This window comes from Neofelis nebulosa, chromosome 17 (assembly GCF_028018385.1).
Source record: "Neofelis nebulosa isolate mNeoNeb1 chromosome 17, mNeoNeb1.pri, whole genome shotgun sequence".
NCBI lineage: Eukaryota > Metazoa > Chordata > Mammalia > Carnivora > Felidae > Neofelis > Neofelis nebulosa.
The window spans coordinates 17,083,095-17,097,884 of record NC_080798.1 but is presented as its reverse complement, the minus strand read 5'-3'; the positions used below and the strand labels follow the sequence as shown (position 1 = coordinate 17,097,884).

Here is a 14,790-nt window from a genome sequence, read left to right as displayed (position 1 = left end):
CACACCTAGGAGCAGATGTTATTTACCTCCTGTAGGGATCAAGGTCTCCTCTTCATGCAGTAGGAAATGGGGAAAGGGAAGAGGCCAGCTCCAGGACACTTGAAAATTCCTAGGCTGAGTCTGAGGCCCACGGGAATTGCCCATCTCCCAGTCATTGTTCTTGTCAGCCTCAAACAGAGAAAATTCCACCTCTACAAGCTGAATTTCAATTTGCAAGTGTCAAGAGAGCAGGGAGAACTGCAGGAGGCTGGCTACTGAGCATAAGGCAGCCCAGGGCATGGGAACAATGCACTGCAGGGAAGATGCCCCTTCATCCTAGGGGGAGGAGGATAAATCCCTCTCTACCTTTACATGCTCTCCCTCCCCAGCTCTAGTCTTCTAGTTTTCTGGAGAAAGGCTAGACGGTGCCTTCTTCAAAAGAGTGGGCAGAAGCAGAGGGGATTTATTCAAGGGGTGCCCCGAATAAATTAAATTTATTCAATTTAAATATATATTCATGATTCCTGCAGAAATGGAACCTTCCCAGAACATGGGTGAGACCCCTGCAGACATGCTGGATACCCTCCTGGGGTAGAGCCCTCAGCCCCACTGAAGGGTACTGGAAGGAGGAAGTATAGGATACCCGGCGGGGAATCAAGTGGTTCCTGCAGGATCAGTGCCTCCACAATGACCAAGGTTTAGACCAAGACTTCAGGGTGCTAAAGGTGGTGAAGGTAAGCATTTGTGGACCCAGCGGGTTTCAAACCCAGCTCTTTCCCTTTGGACATTTGAGGCCTTCGGGGATGGAACTGCTTCATCTCTTTAAGCCTCAGATTCCTTTTTACCACTTGTTATAGGAAATAAGTGTATTGTCATCATCATTGTTTTCATATTAGGGATCCAGTTCTATGAGTTCCAAGGAATTTGGTGGAACAGGTATAGCAGTATAGCAGGTCATTATAATAATTGTGCTTTTTGTGTGTGGTTTAATGCTTCTTTACCTCCAAAGTTATAAAGATATTCTCCTACATTTTCTTCTAAAACAGCTTGTTCTAAAATGGTTTCTTCTTGGAAAATAACTTATAACTCAACTTTCAAGATGTCATGCTAAATGAAAAATGTTTTAACTATAAGTCTAGATTTTTCTTTATTCTGCTAAAATGAAAATAATGTAACACTAACTTAAATTAAGTAAATCAGGCTTTAGCTGGAGGAAATAATGGCTGCCATGTGTGAGGCTGAAAAGGAAGGACACACAGCTTTAAAAGATCTTAAAAAGCAGAAGCCAAAGGGGCGCCTGGGTGGCTCAGTCGGTTAAGCGGCCGACTTCGGCTCAGGTCATGATTTCACCATCCGTGAGTTTGAGCCCCGCGTCGGGCTCTGTGCTGACAGCTCAGAGCCTGGAGCCTGTTTCAGATTCTGTGTCTCCCTCTCTCTGACCATCCCCCGTTCATGCTCTGTCTCTCTCTGTCTCAAAAAAAAATAATAAAATAAAATAAAAAATCCAAAACAGACACAAGTAACCATCCTTGTCTTCAAGGATCACCAATTTCCTTCTAAGACACACATCATAATTGGAACAATGCAGTTATCAACCTGCCAGATACTCAATGCTACAGAGCCAGAAACAGGAAAAGTCAGTCTCAGTTAAATACAGGTCAAGAGCCAGATGCTGGAAAATGACAGCAAGTATTTAAGCAGGAAGCAATGTGATGACATTGGCATTTAGGATAAGTCAGGCAGTGGCATATTAGGTGGATTAGAAAGAAGCTAAATCCAGGTGCTGGGCTAGGATGCCATTACAGTAAAACCAGGCCTCAGAAAGGCCTGGAATTGTTATGTAGGTAAAAGTTGGACAGAGAAAAAGAGAAATTCAGGGCTATTCTGAAGGGGAAAAAATAAAATCAGGGTGGGTTTTCATACTAGAGTTGAACACTCACTATAACCACTTCCCTAGTAAACCAGGGGATTTGGGGAAGAGAAGTGACATAGAGTCTGGGAACTCTCAAAATTCTAGCCCTCCTTCCACTTCCCATTATATTCCTACTACTGAGTGGCATCCCTGGGCTGGGCCACACCTATGTAACCCCCAGAGCTGCATAGGAAGGGGCTGGTTTTGACCTAATTCACAGATGAGGGAAACAAGAGAACTCCCTTCCTTTCCGGGCCAAAGTTGCTCACATTTGGTTAAGAAACTGGGCTCACTTAGGCCTGAAAGTCAGAGCATCCAGTGTGGAGTCCAGTCCCAAACTGCCAGTGACCTAGGGGCAGTTCTGAGCTGGAATTTCCTAACTTTGGCATGAGCTTTAGCATGAGGAACTTGGTCCAGCTCCAAAATACCAAGATTTAGGGAAGCAGACTTCTCAACAGCAACAACTAGAAGCCAGGAGGTAGCAGAATCATATCTTTATTATTTTTTTTAATGTTTATTTATTTTTGAGAGGAAGAGAGTGTGCAAACAGGTGAAGGGCAGAGAGAGCGGGGGAAGGAGGATCCAAAGCAGACTCTGCACTGTCAACACAGAGCCCGATGAGGAGCTCAAACTCACCAACTGTGAGATCATGACCTGAGCTGAAGTGGGATGCTTAACTGACTAAGTCACCCAGGCTCCCCCCAGAATAATATATTTAAAGGTTGAGGTTAAAAATCCAGAACTGGGCATCTAGGAAATGAGCCAAGAATGATGATAAAATAATTACAAATTAAAACAAGAGTTCACTACCAAGAGACATCATTAAATGAACCTCAAAAGAATATGCCTCAGGAAAAATGAAAATGATCCCAGAAGGACAATTTAATGCGCAACAAAGAATGGTGAGCACACACAATGGTAAACATGTATGTGAATAAAAACTAACTTTTGGAAAATATTAATTAACACAATACTATCTAATTGGCAGTATCAAAAGGAAAACATAGAAATGGACTTCCACTCCAACCATGATGGAGTCACAAGGACCAGATTTACCTTTGCTGCTTCAACAAATGAAAAACTGGAAAAAATAAGTAAAACAACATTTGAAAACAGGCAAAGCAGGGGAAAAATCCCTGAGAGAAGGAGAAAAGGAGGGAAGTCCTGTGACTGTCCTCGTGTACTTCCTGTAGAGACTTTTGCAAGCCACAGCAGAAGAAAGGGTAAACTAAACAGTCTTCCTGAACTGAAAAGATAAGAGTTGAGAATTCAGGAAGGCCGAAGTGGCTAGAATTCCAAGAAATTATACAGTTGATAGAATTCATGGAAAAGGTTGTCAAATAGGCTATTCTAAATAAAACTTCACGTATTCAAGAAGACAGAAGGTGCTGTCAAATGTGCAAGGAAGCCTCCTGAAAGGGAGGGGCATGGGAGGGTGCCAGTGAAGCTCTCAGAATGATGAGTGCCACTGGCTGCCCCAGCCGCCTGTGAGTGCTATCAGAACTCACAAGAGATTGTGTATCCTACATGTATCCTGCTGGCTACGGTTCATCATCCGAGTAAGAATTGAAAAGTGTTTCTTTTTTTTTAAATTTTTTTTTCAACGTTTTTTATTTATTTTTGGGACAGAGAGAGACAGAGCATGAACGGGGGAGGGTCAGAGAGAGGGAGACACAGAATCGGAAACAGGCTCCAGGCTCCGAGCCATCAGCCCAGAGCCTGACGCGGGGCTCGAACTCACGGACCACGAGATCGTGACCTGGCTGAAGTCGGACGCTTAACCGACTGCGCCACCCAGGCGCCCCTGAAAAGTGTTTCAGAACCAGGAAGAAAAGCCCCACTTTCATGCAGTGTCTCTCCACTCCCATCTAGTAAAAAGCTTAACAGTAGCCCAGCTGTCAGTAGGCAATGTTTACATGACTCAGCTCCAATACTGCAAAGCAGGTCAAGGAAGGATAGATTTGCTAGGAAATAAATTGATAAAGCACAAGAGTATCCAAAACATTATATCTTTTGATTTCCACCTCTGACAAAGAAGATTCAACCTGAAGGTTCACCAAAGAGAAACAGAGATCTCTATCAGCATCAATAAAAGGACAATGAAAATACAGCTCGTGAATAGAAGCCCAACTCTCTTCAGATTTTACCAGTAAGATGTCACATTTCCATTCCTCTGTTTTTCCACATTTAATTTCTAGACTTAGAAATATCATAATTTGGAAATTACAGTAAAGTATATATGCTGGTCTTAACTCCCTGGATGTGCTTTCATTATATTCACAGAATTGCTTATTTACAAGTAGTAGTCACCCCCTTGTCCATGGGACATACATTCCAAGACCCTCAGGGGATGCCTCAAAGTACATACATACCAAACTCTGTATGTGCTATGTTTTTCCTATACATACATACCTATGGTAAAGTTTAACTTACAAATTAGGCATAGTTAGAGATTAACAATAACTAATAATAAAATAGAACAATTATAACATACAGTATAAAATCGTGAATATGGTTTCTCTCAATATATTACTGTACTATGATAGCCTTCTTCTTGTGATGTGACATGACAAATGCCTATGTGATGAGATGAAGTGAAGTGAATGACATAAGTACTATGACAAAGCACTAGGCTACTATTGATTGACTTTTTCATGGTATGTCAGGAGGATCATCTGCTTCCAGGCAGATGTGGTTGACCACAGATAACTGAAACAGTGAAAAGGGAAACTTTAGATGGGAGGGGGAAGCTACTTATGTGAATACATACACATACAAGCACATGCACGCGTGCACAAACACACTTAACCTTATTAGTTTTCAAAGAAATACAAATTGAAGCAACAGTTAAGAAAGCATGTTTTACCCATCTAATTGACAAAATGTAATTAGCATCCAATACTGCAGAGGGTGCAGAAAAAGAAGGTGAAATTCAAGACTGGAGGGGAAAGGAAGAATATATGGGATAATATTTATTTCTTTATAATGTTTTCAACAGTAGAATGAGTGTTACTTTTGTAATTTTGGAAGAATTTTATAAAAGTAAATTTTTAAGTTATACAAACAGAACTCTCAAAGCTCAAAAAATTAAAAAAAAAAACCAATCCCATTAGAAAACATGCATAAGAGAGACAAGGATACATTTAACTGAGGATATACACATGCCAAATAAGCACACATGAAAGGATGTTCAACATCATTAGCCATGAGAGATATGCAGATTAAAACCTCAGTGAGCTATCACTACTATCATTTCACTTTAGAATGGCTAAAATGAAAAAGAGTAACAATACCAAATGCTGGCAAGAATGCAGAGAAACTGAATCACTAATATATTGCTACTGGTAAAGTAAAATAGTACAGCCATTGCTATTACCATAAGTTTGGTGATTTCTTAAAAACTAAACATGGTGGGGCACTTGGGTGGGTCAGTCAGTTAAGCATCCAACTCTTGGTTTTTGGCTCAGGTCATGATCTCATGGTTTGTGGGTTCGAGCCCCATGTTGGGGTCTGCATCGACAGCATGGAGCCTGCTTCAGATTCTCTTTTCCTCTCTGTCCCTCCCCCGCTCTCTCTCACACATGTGCACTCTTTCTCTCTCTCTTAAAATGAATCAACTTTATATATTTAAAAAAAAAACCACGACTAAACATGTAACTACCATATGACCCAGCAATTAAGGCTCTTTGGGTGTTTCCTCAACAGAAATGTAAACCATGTTTACATAAAAACTTGTACACAAATATTTGTAACAGCTGTATTTGTAACAGCCAAGGCCCAAAACCAACCCAGATTCCCTCAAAGAGTAAACTAACTGAAGCTGATCCATATCATGGAAAGCTATTCAGATATAAAAAAGAAAGAAGGAAAATAATAGAAAAGAAAAAGAACTATTGCTATACACAACAACCTGGATGAGTATCCTGAGAATCATGCTGAATGGAAAAAAAAAAAAAAAAAAAAAGCCAATCCTAAAAGATTACATTCTGTATAATCCCACCTATATAACATTCCTAAAATGACAATATTTTAGAAATAGAGAACAGATTAGTGGTTGCAGGTATGGAAGAGGTAATGGTAACAGAGAAGAGTGGGTGTGGTTCTAAAAATGCACCATTAGTGATCCTTGCATGATGCAAATGTTCAGTATCTTCACTATTATCAGTGTCAATACCTGGGTATTGTGGTATTCTATTATGGGGTTTGCAAGATGTTAGAATTGGGGAAAGTTGGAAAAATGGTACATGTGATCTCTCTGTATGAATTCTATCAAATGTATAATTGCTTGGAATTCTAGCCACTTTGGCCTTCCTGAATTGTCAGCTCTTTTCAGTTCATGGGAGACTATTTAGTTTATCCTTTCCTGTGCTGTGGCTTGCAAAAGTCTCTACTGGAAGTACTCTAGGGCAACCACAAGACTTCCCTCTTCTCCTTCTCTGAGGGATTATTCTCCTGCTTCGCCTGTTTTTAAATGTTGCTTTATTTATTTTTTCTAGTTTTTCATTTGTTAAAGGCAACAAAGGTAAATCTGGTCCTTAATACTCCATCATGGTTAGAGTGGAAGTCCACTTGTTTTTTCCTTTTAATACTGCCAATTAGATGGTATTATGTTAATTAATGCTTCTGTAAAGTTAGTTTTTATTCACATACATGTTTACCATTGTTGTGTTCACCACTCTTTGTTGCACACTAGATTGTCCTTCTGGGATCATTTTCATTCTTCCTGAAGTGTATCCTTTTGAGGTTCATTTAATGATATCTCTTGGTAGTAAACTCTTGTTTTAATTTGTAAATATTTTATCATCATTCTTGAAAGACTCACTTCCTAGATGCCCAGTTATGGGCTTTAACCCTCAACTCTTTAAAGATATGATTCTGTGGGAATGCAAGCTGGTGCAGCCACTCTGGAAAAGAGTATGGAGGTTCTTCAAAAAACTAAAAATAGAACTACCCTACGACCCAGCAACTGCACTACTAGGTATTTATCCAAGGGATACAGGTGTGCTGTTTTGGAGGGACACATGCACCCCAGTGTTTATAGCAGCACTATCAACAATAGCCAAAGTATGGAAAGAGCCCAGATGTCCAACAATGGATGAATGGATAAAGAAGATGTGGTATATATATGCAGTGGAGTATTACTCGGCAATCAAAAAGAATGAAATCGGGGCGCCTGGGTAACTCAGTTGGTTGAGCACCTGACCTCAGCTCAGGTCATGATCTCATGGTTTGTGGGTTCGAGCCCCGCATCAGGCTTTGTGCTGACTGCTTCCTCAGAGCCTGGAGCCTGCTTCAGATTCTGTGTCTCCTTCTCTCTCTGTCCCTCCCCTGCTCACGCTTTGTCTCACTCTGTTTCTCAAAAATAAATAAATGTAAAAAAAAAAAAAATGAAATCTTGCTATTTGCAACTACGTGGATGGAACTGGAGGGTATTATGCTAAGTGAAATTAGTCAGAGAAAGACAAAAATCATATGACTTCACTCATAGGAGGACTTTAAGAGACAAAACAGATGAACATAAGGGAAGGGAAACAAAATAATATAAAAACAGGGAGGGGGACAAAACAGAAGAGACTCATAAATATGGAGAAAAAAGTGAGGGTTACTGGAGGGGGTATGGGAGGGGGGATGGGCTAAATGGGGAAGGGGCACTAAGGAATCTACTTCTGAAATCATTGTTGCACTGTATGCTAATTTGCATGTAAATTTAAAGAATTAAATTAAACTTAAAAAAATGATAAAGATATGATTCTGTCTCTGGCTTCCGTTGTTGCTGTTGGGAGGTCTGCTGTTTTCTAACTGCAATAATTTTGTAGGTACTCTGTTTTTAATGCTTTTAGCTTAGGTGCTTTTAATTTTGTCTTTTGTATTCTCAAGTTGTTCTTGTTGCTGTTTTTAATAATATATTTAAGTATGCATCTTTTTTTTTTTTAAACGTTTATTTATTTTTGAGACAGAGAGAGACAGAGCATGAACAGGGGAGGGGCAGAGAGAGAGGGAGACACAGAATCCGAAACAGGCTCCAGGCTCTGAGCTGTCAGCCCAGAGCCCGACGCGGGGCTCGAACTCACGGACCCTGAGATCATGACCTGAGCCGAAGTCGGACGCTTAACCCACCAAGCCACCCAGGTGCCCCAGTATGCATCTTTTTTATCTCATTCATCTCACCTAGGATGTACTGTGCTTCCTAGATTTGTGGACTCATAGTTTTCTTCAATTCTGGAAACTTTGCATTCATGATCTCTTTAGATACTGTCTTTTTTCATTCATTGTTTCCTTTTGACACTCCAATGAGAGCTATGTTAGACCTTTTCATTCTGTCCTCCACCCCCATGTTTATTGAGGTGTAACTGAATATTAAAATGACAGCTTGGCATATGCATACACTATGAAATGTCACCACATTCAAGCTAATCTACGTATCCATTCTACATACTAGCCCTTTTTTGGATATGTGGTTTACAAATATTTTCTCCTAGACTATGTCTTGTCTTTTCAACCTTTAACTGTGGACTTTCACAAGCCAAATGCTTTACTTTTAATGAAGCCCAAGTTTTCAGTTTTCCTTTTATGGATTATACTTTTGGTATCAGGTCTAAGTACTCTACCTCAACCTCGAACCTAAAGATTTTGTCCTGTTTCTTCCTACAAGTTTTATACTTTTAATGTTTAAGTCTGTGATCCTTTTTGATCTTCATATAAGGTTCATTTAAAAATTTTTGCTCTTTAATACTTTCTTCCTCCTGCTTACTTTGTTTATATTGCTTTTTTTCCCCTTCGGTTCTTGAAGTGGAAGCTTAACTAGATTATTGATTTGGGACTCTTCTTATTTTCTAATGTATTCACTTAGTGCTAAAAAGTTCCCCATAGCACTGCTTTAGCTGTGTCCCACAAATTTTGATATGTTGTATTTTCATTCAACTTAATGTAATTTTCTAATTTCCCTTAAGGTTTCCTCTTTGACCCACAGTTTATTTATTTATTTATTTATTTATTTATTTTTTTTTTTTTTTTTTAAATTTATTTATTTATTTTTTAATATATGAAATTTACTGTCAAATTGGTTTCCATACAACACCCAGTGCTCATCCCAAAAGGTGCCCTCCTCAATACCCATCACCCACCCTGCCCTCCCTCCCACCCCCCATCAACCCTCAGTTTGTTCTCAGTTTTTAACAGTCTCTTATGCTTTGGCTCTCTCCCACTCTAACCTCTTTTTTTTTTTTTTTTCCCTTCCCCTCCCCCATGGGTTTCTGTCAAGTTTCTCAGGATCCACATAAGAGTGAAACCATATGGTATCTGTCTTTCTCTGTATGGCTTATTTCACTTAGCATCACACTCTCCAGTTCCATCCACGTTGCTACAAAAGGCCATATTTCATTCTTTCTCATTGCCACGTAGTATTCCATTGTGTATATAAACCACAATTTCTTTATCCATTCATCAGTTGATGGACATTTAGGCTCTTTCCATAATTTGGCGATTGTTGAGAGTGCTGCTATAAACATTGGGGTACAAGTGCCCCTATGCATCAGTACTCCTGTATCCCTTGGATAAATTCCTAGCAGTGCTATTGCTGGGTCATAGGGTAGGTCTATTTTTAATTTTCTGAGGAACCTCCACACTGCTTTCCAGAGCGGCTGCACCAATTTGCATTCCCACCAACAGTGCAAGAGGGTTCCCGTTTCTCCACATCCTCTCCAGCATCTATAGTCTCCTGATTTCTTCATTTTGGCCACTCTGACTGGCGTGAGGTGGTATCTGAGTGGACCCACAGTTTATTTAGAAGAGTGTTGTTTAGTTTCTAAGCGTTTGGAGATTTTCCTGCCTTCTGTTACTGATTTCTAGTTTGATTCCATTGTGGTCAGAGAATGTCCAAAAGAATTGGTTTCAAGTCTTTTTAAACATTTTTTAAAATGCTTATTTACTTATTTATTTGGAGAGAGAGAGCAAGAGCACACATGAGCGAAGGAGGGTGAAAGAAAGAGAGGGAAAGAGAGAATTCCAGGCAGCCTCCAAGCCGTTAGCACAGAGCTCATTGTGGGGCTCAATCTCATGAACCATGAGATCATGACCTGAGGCAAAATCAAGAGATGGATGCTTAACCAACTGGGCCACCACATGCCCCAATTCTTTTAAGTATTTTGAGGTTTATTTTATGGCCACGGATTTGCCATATCTTATTATATGCTCCATGAATATTTGTAAACAATGTGTTTTTGGCTGCTGTTGGAACAAATGTTCTATAAATGTCAGTTAGACCCTGTTGGCTGCTGAGTCCTATATTCTGGTAAAGATGATAAACCTGGAGAGGTATGTACCTGGAAACAGTTTGGTTGAAAATTTGTGCACAAACTGGTTGCTCTCCCCCTTTACTTTTCCTCTTTTATGTAATCAAATACACTGCACATAGGGTTTGATCTCTGGATAAACCGACCTAGAAAGGATGTACAACTGCACAAAAGAAGACAGGATTGAGGCACAGGCAGCCTGAGTGAAAAATCAGGCCACTAAGGACCTTCCTTATCCTAGCCCCAAACACCAGTAACTCAGGAGACTGGACATGTTTTCTGCTCTAAACAGAGCAGAGAGAACAGAGAACAGAGCTCTCTGGCAGTCTTCCAGTAAAAAGGCTGGCTCTAATATCTGCCAGTTGAGAAACTTTACCTCTTGACTGGAGGCAAGGATTACCACACATTTCAGGAAAGGATCCCATGTAAATTAAACAATTCAAGGTTTTTTTGCAAAAAGAATTTGATTTGGACATAAAAGACAAAAATGGAGAAGAAAACTTTGAACAACTGTAATTACCCTGATAGAAAATTATACTGCATCCATATATAATAAGAGAAACCTATGAAAAAGGAAAAATTAGGCACAACTCATGAATAGTCCTTCCAGCAAATACAAATCCCAGGAATAAAAAATCTAAAATAGGGGTGCCTGGGTGGCTCAGTTAGTTGAACGTCTGACTCTTGATTTCAGCTCAGGTCATGATCTCATGGTCATGAGATCAAGCCCCGTGTCTGACTCTGCACTGAGTGTGGAGCCTGCTTGGGAATCTTTCCCTCTCTCCCTCTGCCCCTCTCCACACCCCTGCATCTGTCTGTCTCTCTCTCAAAAATAAATAAACGTTTTTTAAAAACTTAAAAATGTTTGTCCAAAAACAAAAATATAAGAAATATTCTCAGATCTGGAGTCTAAAGACTAAAATTCTCACCTAGCATAAAAAATGTTTGAAAATCCATACCATAAGTTAGGACATTTCAGTACACTGGAGATATAAATAACAATAAGTATCTGAATGGGGAGGGGGACATAAAGTTACATATACAGGAATGGAAAGCAACTAGTATTAGATTTGACAACATAAGCTACCAGAAGACTTGAGGTGATGTTTCCAAATTTTGAATACTGGAGAAGCGTGAGAGTAGAATAAAGACATTTTCAAACATGAAAGAACTAAAAAATTTAACTCTAACACATGCATCTAAAGGAAGCTATTGAAAAAAGAACCTTAATGAACCTTAATGAAAATGAAAAATTAACTTGATTCCAGGAAACAGTAATCCGATTCAGGAAAACAATGAAAGTGAGCTTCATGACAACTGTAGATTCCAACTGGAGCCCCAGAATGGTAGACTGAGAGATTCTAATGGGATATTTGTTGTTGGTTTTTTAAAAAAGGTTTATTTAGTTATTTTGGGGGGGGGGGAGGGGCGGGGGGATTTCAAGCAGGCTCTGTGCTCTCAGCGGAGAGCCCAATGTGGGGCTTGATCTCACGAACTGTGAAATCATGATCTGAGCCAAAATCAAGAGTCAGATGCTTAACCAACTGAGCCACCCAGGCACCCCTCTAATTGGATATTTGAACAATTTAAAAAAATCATCTGTGGACATTTAACATAAATGTGGAACATTTATCTGTGGAACATCTATAAAAACTAAGAACAGGTACAAAGAAAACTAATGAAATCCTTAATAAACAAAAAAAGCTAGAAAATCTACTTGATTTTGAATAAAAAATAATTTACATAATTAGTATATAAGTACCACATATTGACTTTGAGATATAATTATATTTGGAGGTGGTCAAGGAGAAAGAAAAAAGTGTAAGTTTTTTGCTTTAAATGAAATATTGATTATTACACTGACATTTTTATTAAAAAAGACATTTTTAACTGCTAAAAATAAGACTGATCTTTTTTTAATGTTTATTTATTTATTTTGAGAGAGCGAGAGAGAGAGAGAGCAAGTGCATGAGTGAAAGAGGAGCAGAGAGAGAATACCAAGCAGGCTTCATGCTGTCAGTGCAGAGCCCAACGTGGGGCACAATCTCACAAACTGTGAGATTATGACCTGAGCCAAAATCAAGGTCAGACACTCAACTGACTGAGCCGCCCAGGCACCCCAAGACTGATCTTTTAACTAAAAGTGTTCAAAGAAACTTTTATTATCCAAGAGTGATTGAAAACATTGAATTCATCCAAGATTTCATCTAAGTGCAGTTAAAAACAAAAACAAAAAAACCCTCATATGCAGATGAATATTGCAAGTACATTTATAAGAGAAAATAAAGTGCCCTTCTTTTGTTTTATGAAGTCCTATTAATTTCAACTTCCTCATTATATACTCCTACAATCTTATACTCATAAATAATGATAATTTTACATCCTCATTTCCAGTATTTTTGTGCCTGTAATTATTTTACTCACTTAAATGCCATAGCACCACATTCTTGAGAGCACACTTAGTGGCCAAGATGCTGACCATCAAAATCCCAGAACCTAGTAACACAGTGATCCATGCTGGGGAGGAAAGATTATCCTTTGCCCTTCAAGATTCTTCTGGCTGATCTAAGAGTTAAACTGACACACCATAAATTAACAGAAGATAAACAAACAAAAGTTTAATAAAACATATACTTCCTGTATACAAGGGAGAGACCTAGGAAAACTGCGTGGCTCCCTGAAATGGCCAAAGCTATCACCTTAATTACCATCTTCAGTTAAAGACAAAAGATGTTGAGGTGGAGGGTCAGTTATGGGAGGTTACCAGGAAAAGCATATTAAATAAGGATAAGGTTGTTATGCAGATTTAAGTCCATGCCTTCTCCAGGGATAACATTCTAGAGATTTAGGTACCATCTTCTTCTTGGTACAGTGAGGGAGACACCCTTAAAAATAGAGATTTCCCTTACAAATGTAAATGTTTCTTACAAAAAGGTAACTTGTACTCAGTTTCAGAGCTTCTGTGTTTGCAGTTCCTTAAAAAAATAATCAGCCTATAATAATCCTTATGCTAAAGAGACACATTTTGGGTGGCAAATTCTGCTCCCCTACACCCACAAACATGGTATCCACGCAAAGCAAGAACCAGAAGTACAGGCCTATCAAAACCGTGCCAGAAATAACACACAATGGGGCTTCGGGGAGAAAATATTTTACCTCTACTCATCTTAGGTTCTCTGCTAGGGCTCTGCAACAAAAAAGACAGATTAATAGGAGACATAAACAATTTATTAACATGTGTGCACATGTCTTATGGGAGAAAACAAGAGTAACTCAAAAGTGGTGGCTTAGCACTCTAGCTTATACAGCATCTTTAACAAATAATATGACTGTAGAGAAATGACAGGATAAAGAAAAGCAGTTTTAGAATCCCAAGTGTGGCAGTCTGTGAAAGGAAACTAATGGGAGTAAAACCTATTTGCAGATTCCTTTGGTACCATCTATGGGCTAAGAATCTAGAGCTGTCTCAAACAACTCAACAAACTCAACAACAGGGTATAAAACTCAAACAGGGTATAAAATGAGAATTTATACCCTGAATTTAGGCAGAAATGGGGGAGGGCAGAGAGAGCTTTCCTGACTTTCATGCTTCTAAATTGCTTTCAGCTCAAAATAATTTTTTTGTCCAAGAGGCATATATAGAGGTGACATTCTCTGGTTACCTTCACAGCACAGCCATCTTCAAGGATACACACAATGTGAGGCACTTCATTGTTACAATAAAAGAAACCAGCTCCAGATGGAGTCATTTTACCCTTAGAGAGCAAACCAAGATTAACAATTTTAATTAATCAACAGTTGCAGTTCCAACCACTCCCATAAATGCGACCTTTAAACAGTCAACCTGAAATTTCCTGAACAGCACTAGTAATCTGCAAAATAAGACTCCTGCCTATTCCCTTCCCTCAAAAAGATGACCTGGCCTGAAACAACACTTTCTTTTCTTTTACTAATAATTTCCTTGCCCCATCATCCTGCCTGGAAATCCTTCCATTCTGTAAAACTCCTAGGAATGTCTATTTACTAGAAGGGATGCTGCCAACTCATTAAGAGTTAAATAAAGCCGATTAGATCTAGCCAATTGAATCTGTTTCGTAATGCTACAAACCACAGAGACTTCAGAGATCCCTAGTCAGGCAAAATCATGCACAGTGTTCTTTGTGGCGCTTTCTCAGTCTTACATCCAAAGAATGACATATGCGGGGAAATCGCTCCATGTAGGAAAAAACACAACCCAGTATGCAATTACACTCTCAGGCACTTGGCGGTACCACGCCAGTCCCTCGGGAAGCTCCACGTGAACCACACACAGGGCACTGGGTATCGGTCAGGGTCCCCGTTACGAGCCTAGAGATCTGGATACCCAGGCCCAAGCCGGGCTCCTGGCTCCAACCTTTCTTACCTGCACCCTTTTCCCTTCCCCTACCCTCCAGCGATTGTGGCTCCAAGAGGCTCCCTGACCTCAGTAAAGGACAGGGTTCGCCCCCCACCCCACCCCAGCGCCTGCGTCCTCGGAACGGAAACTGCAACTCCCCGGAGCCTCCACGCTCCTCTTGAGGGCGGTGCGGTGCTCGCGGCTCAAACCGAGGGCGGAGCCGAGAGCCGAAA

General features: G+C 39.8%; 1 long non-coding RNA gene across 3 annotated transcripts in view; it reads left to right on the top strand.

The window, feature by feature from the left end:
• Positions 1-7,443, top strand: part of LOC131500339 (uncharacterized) — a 33,362-nt gene extending 25,919 nt beyond the window's left edge. The window contains exons 6-8 of one of the 3 annotated variants that reach the window (XR_009256240.1): positions 510-713; positions 6,585-6,621; positions 6,759-7,443. This is a non-coding gene — a long non-coding RNA (uncharacterized LOC131500339). Of the gene's footprint in view, positions 1-509; positions 714-2,879; positions 3,466-6,584 lie in introns of those variants that run through there. The other 2 variants (XR_009256239.1, XR_009256237.1) reach the window with 2 other exon arrangements.
• The last annotated feature ends 7,347 nt before the right edge of the window (positions 7,444-14,790 follow it).